General features: G+C 43.8%; 1 protein-coding gene across 1 annotated transcript in view; it reads right to left on the bottom strand.

Annotated features, from left to right (window-relative positions):
• The window catches only part of LTN1 (listerin E3 ubiquitin protein ligase 1), a 488,777-nt gene that overhangs the window by 416,270 nt on the left and 58,210 nt on the right, over positions 1-14,297 (bottom strand). The window lies entirely within an intron of this gene.

The following is a 14,297-nucleotide window of genomic DNA, read 5'->3' as shown; positions in this document are numbered from 1 at the left end:
TTGCTAAGACCCAAGTGTCTGTAGTTATTTCCTCCCATGCTTTGTAATAATGACCTATTCTTCCCCCCACTGGTGTTGTGTGGAGGGGGTGAGTGACGTCTGAGTCACTGCTTGTTTGTAGGTGTTTTGGGGCTTTGAAATTTTCCCCTATTCCTAGGGAATTGCCCTCCTCTATATTGGCCCCGAAAGCCTCCCCTGTACTGTCCCTGGTAGCTGGACGGTGTTGCCTGCGAGGTGCTAGCTTGTGTGGCCTGACCCCGAAACCCTCCTCTAAAGGGTGTCTTGCGGAAGGTGCTGTAAGTTCCTCTGCTCTGCGGGGAGTAGAGTGCGCCCATGGCTTTAGCAGTGTCAGTGTCTTTTTTAGGTTTCTCAATCGCCGTGTCCACTTCTGGACCGAACAGTTGTTTTTCGTTGACTGGCATGTTGAGCACTGCCTGCTGTATCTCTGGCTTAAATCCAGATGTCCGTAGCCATGCGTGCCTTCTGATGGTCACAGATGTATTAATTGTCCTTGCAGCTGTGTCCGCTGCGTCCATAGAGGAGCGTATCTGGTTATTTGAAATGTTCTGTCCTTCCTCAACCACCTGCTTTGCCCTCTTTTGTAGTTCTTTAGGTAGGTGCTCAATGAGATGTTGCATCTCATCCCAATGGGCTCTGTCATAGCGCGCAAGTAGTGCTTGGGAGTTAGCGATGCGCCACTGGTTTGCAGCTTGTACTGCGACTCTCTTTCCAGCTGCATCGAACTTGCGTCTCTCTTTATCTGGGGGTGGTGCATCCCCAGATGTGTGGGAGTTGGCTCTTTTCCTAGCCGCTCCTACTACGACAGAATCTGGTGGCAGCTGTGTGGTGATGAAAACAGGGTCTGTAGGAGGCGCCTTATATTTCTTTTCCACCCTTGGTGTTATTGCCCTACTTTTGACCGGCTCCTTGAATATTTCTTTTGCGTGCCGAAGCATACCAGGGAGCATAGGCAGGCTTTGGTAGGAGCTGTGGGTGGAGGAGAGGGCGTTGAATAAAAAGTCATCATCGACTTGTTCTGAGTGGAGTTCTACGTTGTGGAATTGTGCTGCTCTAGCCACCACCTGAGAATATGCTGTGCTGTCTTCTGGTGGTGATGGCTTTGTAGGATATCTCTCTGGACTGTTATCTGACACTGGGGCGTCATATAAGTCCCAAGCGTCTTGATCCTGGTCACCTTGGCTCATGGTGGTGTGAGCCGGGGAATGCGACGGAGTTTGTGCTGGTGAGACGTTAATTACAGGTGGAGGAGAGGGAGGCGGCGTCACCTTTTTCACCGTCTTCTGTTGAGGTGCTTGATCTGTTTGAAATTCTAGTCTCCTCTTTCTTCTAACAGGGGGAAGGGTACTTATTTTCCCTGTCCCTTGCTGTATGAAAATTCGCTTTTGCGTATGGTCCACTTCGGTGGATTGCAGCTCCTCCTCAAACCTATGCTTTCGCAATTGAGAGGACAGCGATTGCTCCTCTGTATAGGAGCCTGAAACTGGGTCGGTTGCGGGTTGTTTCGGCACCGAAATCCTGACTGTATCTTTTTTCGGCTCCGAGGTGACTTTTTTCCTCTTTGGAGTCGAAACCTCTCGGCGTCGATCTTCATCGGTGCCGCTGTCTCGGCGTCGAGCCGTGTCTACACCGCTATCTCGGTGTCGATGTTTTTCTCCAGCACTTTCTTGATCCCGAGAAGGCTGCGTGCCGGTGTCTCGACCGGAGTCGGACGATCTCGGCACTGTCTGGGCCTTTTTCGGTGCCGACGGTTGGTCACCGGATTTATGGGTCGAGCCATGGCCTGGTGGCAGTGGCGTCCCCTGGGCCTTGTCACTTTTCCTATGGGTTGTTTTCGACGTCCTACTTACAGTTCCTTGATCGTCGAATTCTTCGGAGTCCGATTCGTGGATCGAAAAGGTTTCTTCTTCCTCTTGAGCCTCGAACTCTCGGTGGGCTGTCGGCACGGACGCCATCTGAAGTCTTCTGGCTCGACGGTCACGGAGTGTTTTTCGGGACCGGAACGCACGACAGGCCTCGCAGGTTTCTTCACTGTGCTCAGGTGACAGGCACAGGTTACAGACCAAGTGTTGGTCTGTATACGGGTATTTGCTGTGGCATTTGGGACAGAAACGGAACGGGGTCCGTTCCATCGGCGTTGTTCTACACGCGGTCGGGCCGACCAGGCCCCGACGGGGATCGAAAACTACCCCGAAGGGCACCGGAGCGATTCGATCTTCGATGCGGTGTTGAATCTAATTACGCCGATCCCGAACGCAACGATACCGACGAAAATCTTCTGAATTTAGCTAACTTTCCGTTCCGAAACTCGGAGCAACAGGAACACGTCCGAACCCGATGGCGGAAAGAAAACAATCGAAGATGGAGTCGACGCCCATGCGCAATGGAGGCAAAAGGAGGAGTCACTCGGTCCCGTGACTCGAAAGACTTCTTCGAAGAAAAACAACTTGTAACACTCCGACCCAACACCAGATGGCGAGCTATGCAGAACATGTGTATCTACAGCGACAGATGCCATCGAACCTAAGGTTTTAAGAAGTACAGAATTTGTAGTTGTGACATCTGTTATTAGAAGGTCTCTTTACAGCATATTCTTAAGCACTCCAGAATTACCCAAGCATTTGGACCAACACTTGAAACAACCACAGAGGCCATCATTACAAGATTAGAGGTAAGCCTGAATCAAGAAGAATTGGCATTTTCTGCTACAATCTGCTTAATGAGTGATGAGGTAAAACTTGCCATTTTGGAAGCATTTTTTTCATTATGAAAGATCCATTTCTAATCCATGCAAAGTTGGAATCATACATTAAGCATGCAGTAGAGCATAACAACTATTTAAACAACCAAAAAGAAAAACAAAATTACTTCATGTAAGAAAATCTACAATTTTTAATTATTCATTTCACAATTAAGAAAAAAAAATATATATATATATATATATATATATATATATATATATATATATATATATATATATATATATATATATATATATTCCCAACCTAAATTCCCCTACTACAAAAGAACAAGAAAGAAAGGACAGCAAAAGTGCCAAAGTAAAGTGCTTGTGATTAAGGACATAGAAAACAGATATATACTTACAACACTTTTGTTTTTCTTTTTGGTTGTTTAAATATTTGTTATGCTATACTGCATGGTTAATATATGATTCCAACTTTGCATGGATTAGAAACAGATCTTTCTTAATGAAAAATTGCTTCCGGATGGACCAAAGTACCCGTGTATTATGATTTACCCACGTTCTTCGGGTTACTATTGGGTTGCCCTGTATGTATTGTCAAAAAGGTAAAGCACTCCTCTTGGGCTAGGTTTTTAAAAAAAAGAGGCCAAGGAGCAGGACGCAGCACTCCCAACATGCTGGGCTCCTCGGGAGGCACTGGAGCGGGCAGACAGGCCAGCACACAACAAGAAGTTCCAGTGGTGTTTCCCTGTAGCTGCCCCATAGAACCTTTGCAGTCCAGAGTCAGGGGAAAGGCAGGCAAGCAGGTCAACATACAGAAAAGCAATCCAGATGAGTCATTTAGGCCACCCAGCAAACACCATCCAGCAGAGCAACAAAAGAAAAGCAGTCCAGATGAGTCCTTTGTGCAGTTGGGCAGACCCTCTGGCAGAGGTTCGGTCCCAAGTCCAAAAGTGCTCTACCAATAAGGGGGCAACACTCTCATTTTGAGTAGCTTCCACAAAGGTGGGGAGGGGTTTTCAACCAGCACTAACTGGTTCCAGGAATGTCCCCTTTCTCCTCCAGCACTGGCTCCAGTATGGGGTAAATGAGCTCTTTGTGTGAGGCCAGGGCACAGCCTTTACAGATTAATGTGTGCCACGCCTCTACCTCTCCCAGGCCATGAAGACCATTCAGTATGCAGATGCATTATTGTGACACCTGCCTGTGTATCGGCTGTCTGAAAGGTATGCCCAAAGCCCAGCTGTCACTCTGCCCCTGATGTGGATTGGAGTCAATCTGCAAAACACAAGAGTCATAAGCACAGAGAAATGCTCACTTCGTAAAAGTGGTATTTCTATAATGGCAATGATAATATTTAACTACACCAGTAAGCAACATTTCTCACTACCATTCCAACCATACCAGACATGCCTACGCCACCCCTCATAGACCAGAAAATACCATTTAGACATATAAAAAGGGCATTTCCAATGCAATCATATGAGAGAGGTAGCACTCACAGTAGTGGGGAACCAAAAAGGCTGTTTATCACTATTAGTACATGTAGTACATAAAGACATAGGTCCTACCTTTTACATACACAGCACCCTGCCCATATGGCTATCTAAGGCCTACCTTAGGGGTGACCTTTATGTAGTAAAAGTGGAGTTCTAGGCCTGGCAAGTCACTTTAGATGCCGAGTCCCTGTGGCAGAAAACTGCACATGCAGGCCCTGTGATGGCAGGCCTGAGACAGGTTTGAAAGGCTACTTCTGTGGATGGCGCAAGCTGCGCAGCAGGCCCACTAGCAGCATTTAATTTACAGGCCCTGGGTATAGAGATACCACTGTACACGGGAGTTACAGGTAAATATAATGTGCCAATTAGGTGTAAGCCAATCATATAGAGTTTACAAGGGAGAGCACACGCACTTTAGCACTGATCAGCAGTGGTAAAGTACCCAGAGTCCTAACATCAACAAAAAGGGTCAGAAAAAAATAGGAGGAATGCAAAAGGTTTGGGGATGACCCTGTACAAAGGGCTAGGTCCAACAGGAACCAATATCGGATCAATGAGAATTTCAACTCCACAGATCACAATTCTTCAAAATCCTCTAGGGTCGTCACACTCTAGACGCCTAACCCTCTTGACTATTTAAATGATTTTTTTTAAATGTATAATTACTATTCGAGTTCGAAGTTAGATTTTTTTTTTTATGTTTGCCTTATTATTGAGTTGTTAGCATAATTATGTGATTTAAAACTAGCGGAATAAATAATTACTTAAAAATTATGTACATTCATGGCCAACAGATGGCAGTGTTGTGTCAAAATCTTGTCCGTACAAATTGGGATACTGACAAAGTGTAGGACACAGTTGATGAAACGCATAATAAAGAACGTTAGTATTTTTTTATGCATTACATGTTTGAGATCGAAAATAGAATAATTCTATTTTTGCCTTATTTTTTAATTGTTTACAATTATAAAATAAGGTGATTTAAAGTTGCAGGAATAAATAATTCCTTAAAAATGATTTACATTTGAGGGCAATGAAGGGTAGTGTTGTGTTAAAATATTGTCCGCACTACACAAAGCTTGCTCTGTTAGAAATCGAGGATAGACTATAACTCACACCCTAAGGTAACTATAACTCGGGCTCTCACCATGCAAAGTTTTCTCATCAATAATTTTACTGCAAATGTTGCAGTGATAATATCAAAGATGACATAGAAAGTGTCATCAATGATATAGTATGTGGATTAATTAGCTGTGCATGGTGAAGGTGCAAGTTATATTTACCTTAGGGGGCAAGTCATAGTTATTTTGAAATAACTAACTATAACAGCTGAATTTCTATGGTTTTGTATAGGTAAATTCGGAACCCAACAATAACGTCCCTCTAACCTTTGTTTTTTTCAGTGAATTCCTATGTTTTTTTTTTTACGTAAAGTAATTTTTAATTTTAATTTCTATATGTTAATCTGTTGGCCACAGGGCCTGTCTCTGTCTGTGGATTTGTGAGTGGGAGCGTGAGAGTCTGGTTGGGTCTGAAAGTGGGTCTGTGAGTCTGTGTGAGTGGGTGCACAAGTCTTTGAGTGCATGTATGAGTGAATGAATTAGTGTATGAATGAGTCTGTGAATGTTTTTTTCGTTAATTATTTTTTTTTGCTTATTCGAGCATATTCAAGAATATTACCAAATATTCTAGAATATTTGTGAATATGCCAGAATATTCTCAAGTATCGCATAGGGTGGAGAAAACTCATTTTACAACCATAATTTGACCCTGAAACACCCCATTTCGCACCCCTGGGGTCAGAGTATTTCCACAAGGACCCTTATACAACTTATCATTTCTATAATGTAACATAAAATGGCAGCCACAACATTCTAGTCAGCTTGTGGCCAGCCAATCACAGCATTCCTGTTGGTGCGCGCATTTGCAAATACATTGTGATCGTCGCAATAACGTTGCAACAAATTTCAACCAGAGATATCCAAATGTATTTTCCCTTTAATTTCTCAAACTACTGAATGGATTTACACAGTGCCTAATATGTAAATAAAAAGGTGCCGGTGCCCAAAGCCCTCCTCTTAAACACGCTGCTGCTGCAATTAAATGTGTTAACACGGAATACAGAGGCGGCGCAATCCTGAAGCCATCTCTGGCCTCTTCAATCCATATACAGCCACTCCCTGCCCCTTCAGCTCACTCTAGCAGCTTTCTACTTTCTCCCTTTGTGACGCTTTTTCATGTTTCCCTTCCTCCGTCTGTCCCATATGTGACTTTTGCTCGCAGTAAATGCTTGAGGCTGAAGAATAAGCCCGTCCCTCAAAAATAAGTGCTGGTGCTCCGCACCAGAAACAACAAGCACAAGTTAAGCACTGGATTTACACCAAATAAGCATACCGAAAGCTAGTTTTCTGCCAAATTTGGTGTAATTCCGTCCAGAGGTTAGGGCTGTAGTCGTGTTCAAAGGTCATATGGGAATGAACATAGGAAACGCACATTTTCTGATCTCCCCCCTTTTTCTCGGCCCCCGCTTGACATATCACCCCAAAACTTTCCATCAAGTGAGGGGCACAAAAAGAGGGAAGGGGGTCAAAAAACATGCGTTTCCCAAGTTAATTCCCATGGGAGTTTTGAACACGACTACACGCCGAACCGCTGGATGGAATAATGCCAAATTTGGCAGAAAGGTAGCTTTTGGTACGCAGATTACGCTATTTGTTATTTGGTGTAAATCTGTTCATAAGTTTAAGAGAAATTAAACGAAATCCAAATTTCTATATCTAGGGCCACAGATCCTCCCCGACAACTTCGTGAATAATAAAAGCTAGTACCGAGATCTGCAGAGGTCTGATTGGCTGCCGACAGTTCAACCATGAAATGTTGGGACCATCTTGGGTCATGGCCCTAAAAATTTTTTTTTTTTTAAACGTGAAAAGAAAAAGAAAAAGAAATGGGCCAGGGTATCTCTGGTGCTGGGGTCTCAGAGGAACCCCGCCAGTTCAAAAAAGCACTTTTAAAAAACATGTTTGCCACAAATTAGCAAAAATGTCACAAATTTGCAGCAAAATAAAATAACAAAACACAAGTGTGGTCTCCTGCGCTTGTTTTAATGAAGCCCCCCGGGTGGTCTAGGTCCTGGGGACATGTAAAAAAACTAAAGGAGTTCCTGGGCTTATTTATGCCATCGGGATCGCCACCTCCACGGGCTGTTTTGATTATATGCAGGGTGCCACATGGGCCCCCCGCAGCATGATGTCCACCACCTTCCTGGGGCAAATTTTTCAAAATATAGTAAGGTGAGTCCTGTGCCATCCCACCTAGCCACCCCTCCCTTGGCAGCCCTGGGGAATGCCACTTTCCCAGGACTAACATTCCATTAATTCATTTAATGAAGGCTGGGCCCCTGGGGATGGGGTACCCGTGCCGAAATCAGCCAGGGGTGGGTTTGAAGCACAACCGCCCTCCCCCACACTAGATTTTTAATCAACGAGGTAGCACATACTAAACTGAAGAAAGTGCTCCAGTTAGATAGACATTTTGTGCAAAACTATAGATCTTGTTGGACAAATGAGCAGGCGAGGTTTCATTTTGGCCATAATGTTCATTTCACAGAAATTAAACAGGAAACACTTATATATAAAGGTAGCAGGTGCCACAGTTGAAGCGCCACTTCTGAAAAGGACAAATTATCATAACTCCTGGGCTTGGCAAAGGCAAAGCAAGTGTGTTTACTCTGCAATTCCTTATTGAAAAATGAACTGAAATCCTTCATGGAGATGAATGCATCTTTCATCTATTGAAGCACAATCACACACTCTCACAACCACATAGACCCTCTTACACTCTCTTTCACACCCATAGACACTCACAGCTATCCTCACACCCAGAGAGACAGGCCCAGCAGCCAACTCACATGTGGAGTTGTGGGGTTGGGTGGTTATTTCACGCAACTATAACTCACAGCCTAAGGTAACTATAACTTGCTAAGTTTCCCTGGTTTTGAGCAAGTAAATTCAGAACCTAACTAAACATCCCTGTAACCTTTTATTTTATTAAGTGAATTTCTAAGCATTTTTTAATTCTATTCCCTAAATATAAAGACCCTGTAATCTTTGGCTTTTTCAGTGAATTTCTTGGTGTTTTTTTTTAACGTAAAGTAATTTTCATTACTATTGGTTAATCCAACCACCACTAAACACATGGCCATCGGCTATGCACGGTGGGGTTTGGCCACAGGGCCTGGCCATAACTTGTGCCCTTCCCATGCACTGCTAATTACCCCACAAATTACAGCACTCGTGACACCTTTGATAATATTACTGTAACTTCTGCAGTACAATTACTGATCAGATAACTGCATGGTGGGGGATCGAGTTATAGTCACCTTAGGGCACGGGTTAAAGTTACATTAGATAACTTTAACTATAACAGGTGAATTTCTATGGTTTGGTACGTTTAAAATATGAGCTTAACTATAATGCCCTTGTAACCTTTGCTTCTTTAAGTGAGTTATATATATATATATATATATATATATATATATATATTAGTCAGTACTAGCAATATAGAGTTTGTGGGTTAAATTTATTATTAAATAACAGTAAAATGTATGCATTGTGAAAATTAGGAAATTAAAGTGTATTTGTTTTCTACCTAATGACTGATAACCAAAGTGGCTTCACAGAATCTTATAATGCCTAACTTTCTAAAGCAGGATTGCAGCAGTAGGTAAATGGTTTGCTGAAGACCCCACTATGGAAAATCCCCATTTTTGACGCTTTATCCTATTAGGACTCCAGGTAATTCAGAGTTTGACTGCCCACCTCATTATGAGAATACTAAATCTGAATTAGCCTCTCCATTTTAATGAGCCTTTCACTGGCCTCTAATCTCCGCTAGATTGCCAGGAAGGCCCTGTGTGTTTTCTAGCGACCAACGTACGTTAAGAATCCAAGGCATCATGAAGTTTCCCTCTACGTCCATGTTTGATCTTTTCATTATGAGGAAAACGGCCAGATGGGCCTTTATCATTTCAGGAGGCATGGAAGAGAAGGATTGAGATATGGGTGCAGTAACAACATCCAGCCGTCTTTTCTGTCTATCATCTTTCAAACCATGGCTGTTTTCCCCCCTTTTGTGAGAAACTAAATGGGTAAGCGATATTTGAATTTTGTTATGATTTTTTCTATAAACGTTTTGTATCATATTATAAGAAAAAAGACCTCTGCCCAAGGATACACTGGTTGGTAAACTCCCTTAACTCTAGTTATCGTGTTAGGCCTTTTATGAGGGAAATAAATTTTAAGAACTCGTACAGACCAAGGCAGAAGGCTAGAATGTTATTTGAACATTCCATGTACTGAATGTAGAATGTTCTAAATTAAAAAAGTAGAACATAAAGACAATCATTGGAATGCTGAAGTAGAAGGTCTATAGCAGGCATTATTGGCCCTAAAACCACTAGATTGTCTTCTTTGGAGCGCTCAACATTCCAATGTTCTAATATATCCTTATATCCATACGGGGTAATCCCGGCCATTAAAGGCCCACTGCAGCTTTAACAAGGGAGTGGGTCTTTAATGGCAAGTATAGCCCAGCTACGGCGGGCTATAAGACTATTGGAACATTCGGCCACTAGAGTACAAAATGTTCTAATAAGTGACGCAAAGGCCTCACAGAGTCCGAGGAGATTGAAATCACCTGATTCTACATGAGGCCTTGCTTCATAGCTGTTACTATGAGACCAACATTGGAATGTTGGAGCTCCGGATTTTTACCAGCTATTAGAAGCCCGGAGCACTCCATTGTCTTCAATGGAGCTCCCAACATTCCAATGTTCTAATAATCCGTTGTACCTTATTGAGTGTGAAGTCCATTATCCTAATGAAGTGAAGTACTGCACTAAATGAGAGAGACTGCTGACATTGCATGAACTACTACTGAATCCTCTTTCTCTCTCTTTTTCCTACCTAACAGCCATCCTCCCCAGGTGAGATCATCTGGCAGCAGTTCCCACTACTGCTGGAGTAGAGTCTCCGTGGAGCTAAGGATACTCTTTGGGTGTACTGCATAGTTATTAGAATCCTGGCAATGCTACTCATATTAGGTAGAAACTCATTTTAGTTTCATCATGCAACAGCGCCTTTGGTGTATGGCCACTCTTCAAACTATAAATGTAAATAGCACATTGGAAAGTAGAGAGCCCGCACTGAAGACAATGAAGCAGCTCAGGCTTATAATGGCTGGTATAAGCCTTCTGCTCCAACATTCCAATGTCTGTGTTTCGGTTTCTCCTTTTTAGGGTTGAGCCTGTGAGTGCATGTACTAGTGCATGCGTCTTGCATGCAAGAGACTTAAGTACGGTAAAGGTCTTGGAGCACATATCCAGCTTACCATTTGTTGGCTTGCATAGCACTCTTCTTAACAGCCTCATAATTTGTTACTTCAGGCCAAACATTATTTCTGTTCCTCCGTGTGGAGCAGGGACCAAGCTTAATCAGTGCCCATCCGCTACTTCTGATGTGACTGAGGTACTAATTTGTTCTTTTTTAACTTCTAGAGCCCTGCAAAAGGAATGCTTGTGACTGGAAAAAATGTGCCCAGCAGGACAAATAAAATTGCAAAGATTTATTTTTTACAGCTAACCTTTTATTTTGCCAAGTTGTCTTAATCTCACTTTGCTCATGTTTTTTTTCTTTTCTTTTTGCTCTTGGGCGCTATTCTCAAAAGATCACAATTGTATTGTTCTAACTAACGCAAAGCGACATTGTTTCTTATTATGTGTAGCTTCTGAAATTATGCTGTAACACATAACCGTGCAGTAAACCCTAATCCACCCCACTCCAATCCAATCCACCCCACCTCACCCCACACCAATATTCCCAAACTCACCCCACACCAATCCACCCCACTCCAGTTGAAACCACTCATCCCACTCCAATCCTCCCAACCCACCCCAATCTAATCTGCCCCCACACCAGTTCACCTCACTCCACAACTATCTTCCCCACTCCAAAACAATCTGCCCCACTTCAATCCGAAACAATATGCCCACTCCAATCCACAAAAATATGTCCCACTTCCATCTACCCCATTCCAACCTGCTTCAATCCATAACAATCTGCCTCACTGTAAGCTGCTGCACTCCAATCCAAAGCAATCTGCCCCACTCCAATCCAAAAAAATCTGCCTCACTCCAATTCATCTGACTGCAATCTGCCCCACTTTAAACCAAAATATCTGTTCCACTTGAATCTGCCCAACTCCAATCTGCCTCACTCCAATCCAAAACAATCTGCCCCACTCCAGTTTGTCTGACTCCACTGCAATCTACCCCATTCCCATCCAATCCACAGCACACCAGTCCAATCCACCTGACCCCAATCCACCTGACCCCAATCCACCCACTCCATCCAAATTCACCACCCTCCAATCCACAACAATCTACCCCATTACAATCCAGTTCACCTCACACCAATCCAATCCACCACAATCCAGTCTAGTCCAATATACCCCACTCCAATTCAGTACACCACACCTCAATGCAATCCAGTCAAATCCATCCTACCCACTCCAATCCATCCCACCCCACCTCACTCTGATCCAACCCACTCCAATCCAACCCACCCTACTCTAGTCCAAGCCACCCCGCTCCAATCCAACGCAATCTACCCACTCCAATCTAGTCCACTGCTCCCCAATTCACCTCACTCTAATCCAATTCACCCACACCACCCCAATCAATCCCACTCCAATCCACTTTAATCCACCCACTCCAGTGCATATTAATCCACCCTATTCCAGTCCAATCCATTCCACTCCACACCACCTTCATTCTAACCCACACCAATCCAATTCATCCCACTCCAATTCAATCCACCCCACTCTAATCCAATCCACCCCTTCCCACTCCGGTCCAATCCACCCAATTTACCCTCCCCACCCCACCCCATCCCATTCTAATCCACCCCACCCCAAGCCACTATTCTCAGTCCAATTCACCCCACCCAATCTAATTCTCCACAATGAATCCGATCAACTCCAATCCGGTCTATCCCACTCTGCCCTCCCCCCCCCCCACAGTCCATCCCATTCCAGTCCACCCCACTCCAGTCCAATGCACCCCATACCAATCCAATTCACCCCACACCAATCCATTTTCCCCATGCCAATCCAATCCACCTCACCTCATTGTAATCCACCACACTCCAATCCAATCCACCCCTCCCATTCCAACCCACCCCAATCTACCCCACTCCAATCCAATCCACCCTCTCCAGCCCACCCCACCCCAATATACCCCACACCATTTCAAAGCAATCCACACCACTACCCCAATCCAACCCACACCATGCCATTTCAGTCCATCAATCTCTAGTCCAATCCATCCAGCCTACCCCATTCCAGTCCACCCCAATGCAATCCAACCTACTCCAATCCACCCCTCTTCTGTCCACCCCAAACCAACACATCCCACTCCAATCCATCACACTGCAGCCACCACACCCAAATCCAATCCACCCCACCCCATTTCAATCCACCCCACTCTGTCCAATCCACCATCCTCTTCTCCAATCCACCCCACTCTATCCTAATCCGATCAACCCATTACAGTTCAGTTCACCGCACACCAATCCATCTAGCCCACCCTACTTCAATCCAATCCACCCCATTACCTCAATCCACTACAACCCACTCCATCCTATTCCACCCCACTCCACAACACTCTGCCACTGAAGCACTAAACTCTACTCCTCTCTACGACACTCCAAAAAATCCACTCTACAACACTACTCCCCCTCTCTACTCTGGCACTCCAGCCACTAACTTTTAGCCATGCCGAACAGCAGCCACACTGGTGGACAACATGGAAAAGCACACTGCCTTGCCAATGCTTGTTTACTTCAGGCTATTCTACCCTCAGTGGGAAGGATGTTCTAATATCCTTATGGCCCTTCTACCTCAGTCTACAGTAGATGTTAAAGGCCCTTTACCTCGTTACAAGGCCATCATGATAAAGCTGCAGTATAGATGCTCCAGTCTGCAAAGATATGCAGTTGACTAACATGATGGTCTTTAAGGGCAAGCTAAAGACCCTTTAGCTGCTCAATGATTAAGGTTTCTGCCTATCCTCTGCTACCTTCAATAACAAACAAAAAAACTGTGATCTTGCTCTGTACGTGCTTTTAACATGAAAATCACTCTTAGGAACTTTCCATGGCAGTTTCATAAAATAGATTACTGACAATGTTCACAGGGTGAGATGTGGGCTGACTGGACGAACAAAGAAGGAACACTGTTTGAGACTGAGGGCCGGATTCACAAAAGTCAACTTAGACCTGAAGCCTATGTTTAGACCTAATCTCTAAAGGCCCAATTCACGCCTAAGTTTGCCTTTGTGAATTGCGACCTTAGAATTCAGGTCCAAGTTTACCTTTGTGAATTAGGCCTTTCACGTCAGAATCTGCTAGAATGCATATAAAGTACAGCCATAGAGAGTCGGGCCTGCAGAGGAAGGAGGAACTCCAACATAATTCAGATGCCTTCCAATGTGATTGGCAATGAGACTCTAGCATGAAATGCTGACATACTGATTCAATTAGATCTCATTCCATATCACTATTGTTCTATTAAACTGTAAGAAAAATAATGCACTGTATTTGGTGAAGGATAACAAAAACTCTCTTACAGGGCATAAAAAAGAGATAAGCTTAAAGTGTAGGTGGATGAAAATGTATAGAGGTCTTTTTTACCAACAAGAACAGCATTCATATGATATTTGGCCACACCAAAATTCGAAATGTGATATTTAATATTCAGATCCCTTCCACAAGCTGATGTCAAACAGCAGCAAATTACCAACACAAATCTGTTCATAAAAATAAAAATGGATTTGTTTCACCAACATCTTGAAGAGGGTGATAACTATACTGGTCTCAAAAATGTAAGGTAAACAGGCATTTTCCCCAAAGCACACCATTACCACCTTATCTGGTAATTATCAGGGAGGTGGCCTGGTACTACCATGCACTTCCCAGTAGTTGTTGGACATGACTTCCGCATCTATTTAATGCCAGGAG

Source organism: Pleurodeles waltl, chromosome 8 (assembly GCF_031143425.1).
Source record: "Pleurodeles waltl isolate 20211129_DDA chromosome 8, aPleWal1.hap1.20221129, whole genome shotgun sequence".
Taxonomy (NCBI): Eukaryota; Metazoa; Chordata; class Amphibia; order Caudata; family Salamandridae; genus Pleurodeles; species Pleurodeles waltl.
Note: the sequence above shows the minus strand (reverse complement) of the source record. Positions and strands in the feature narration are given on the sequence as shown.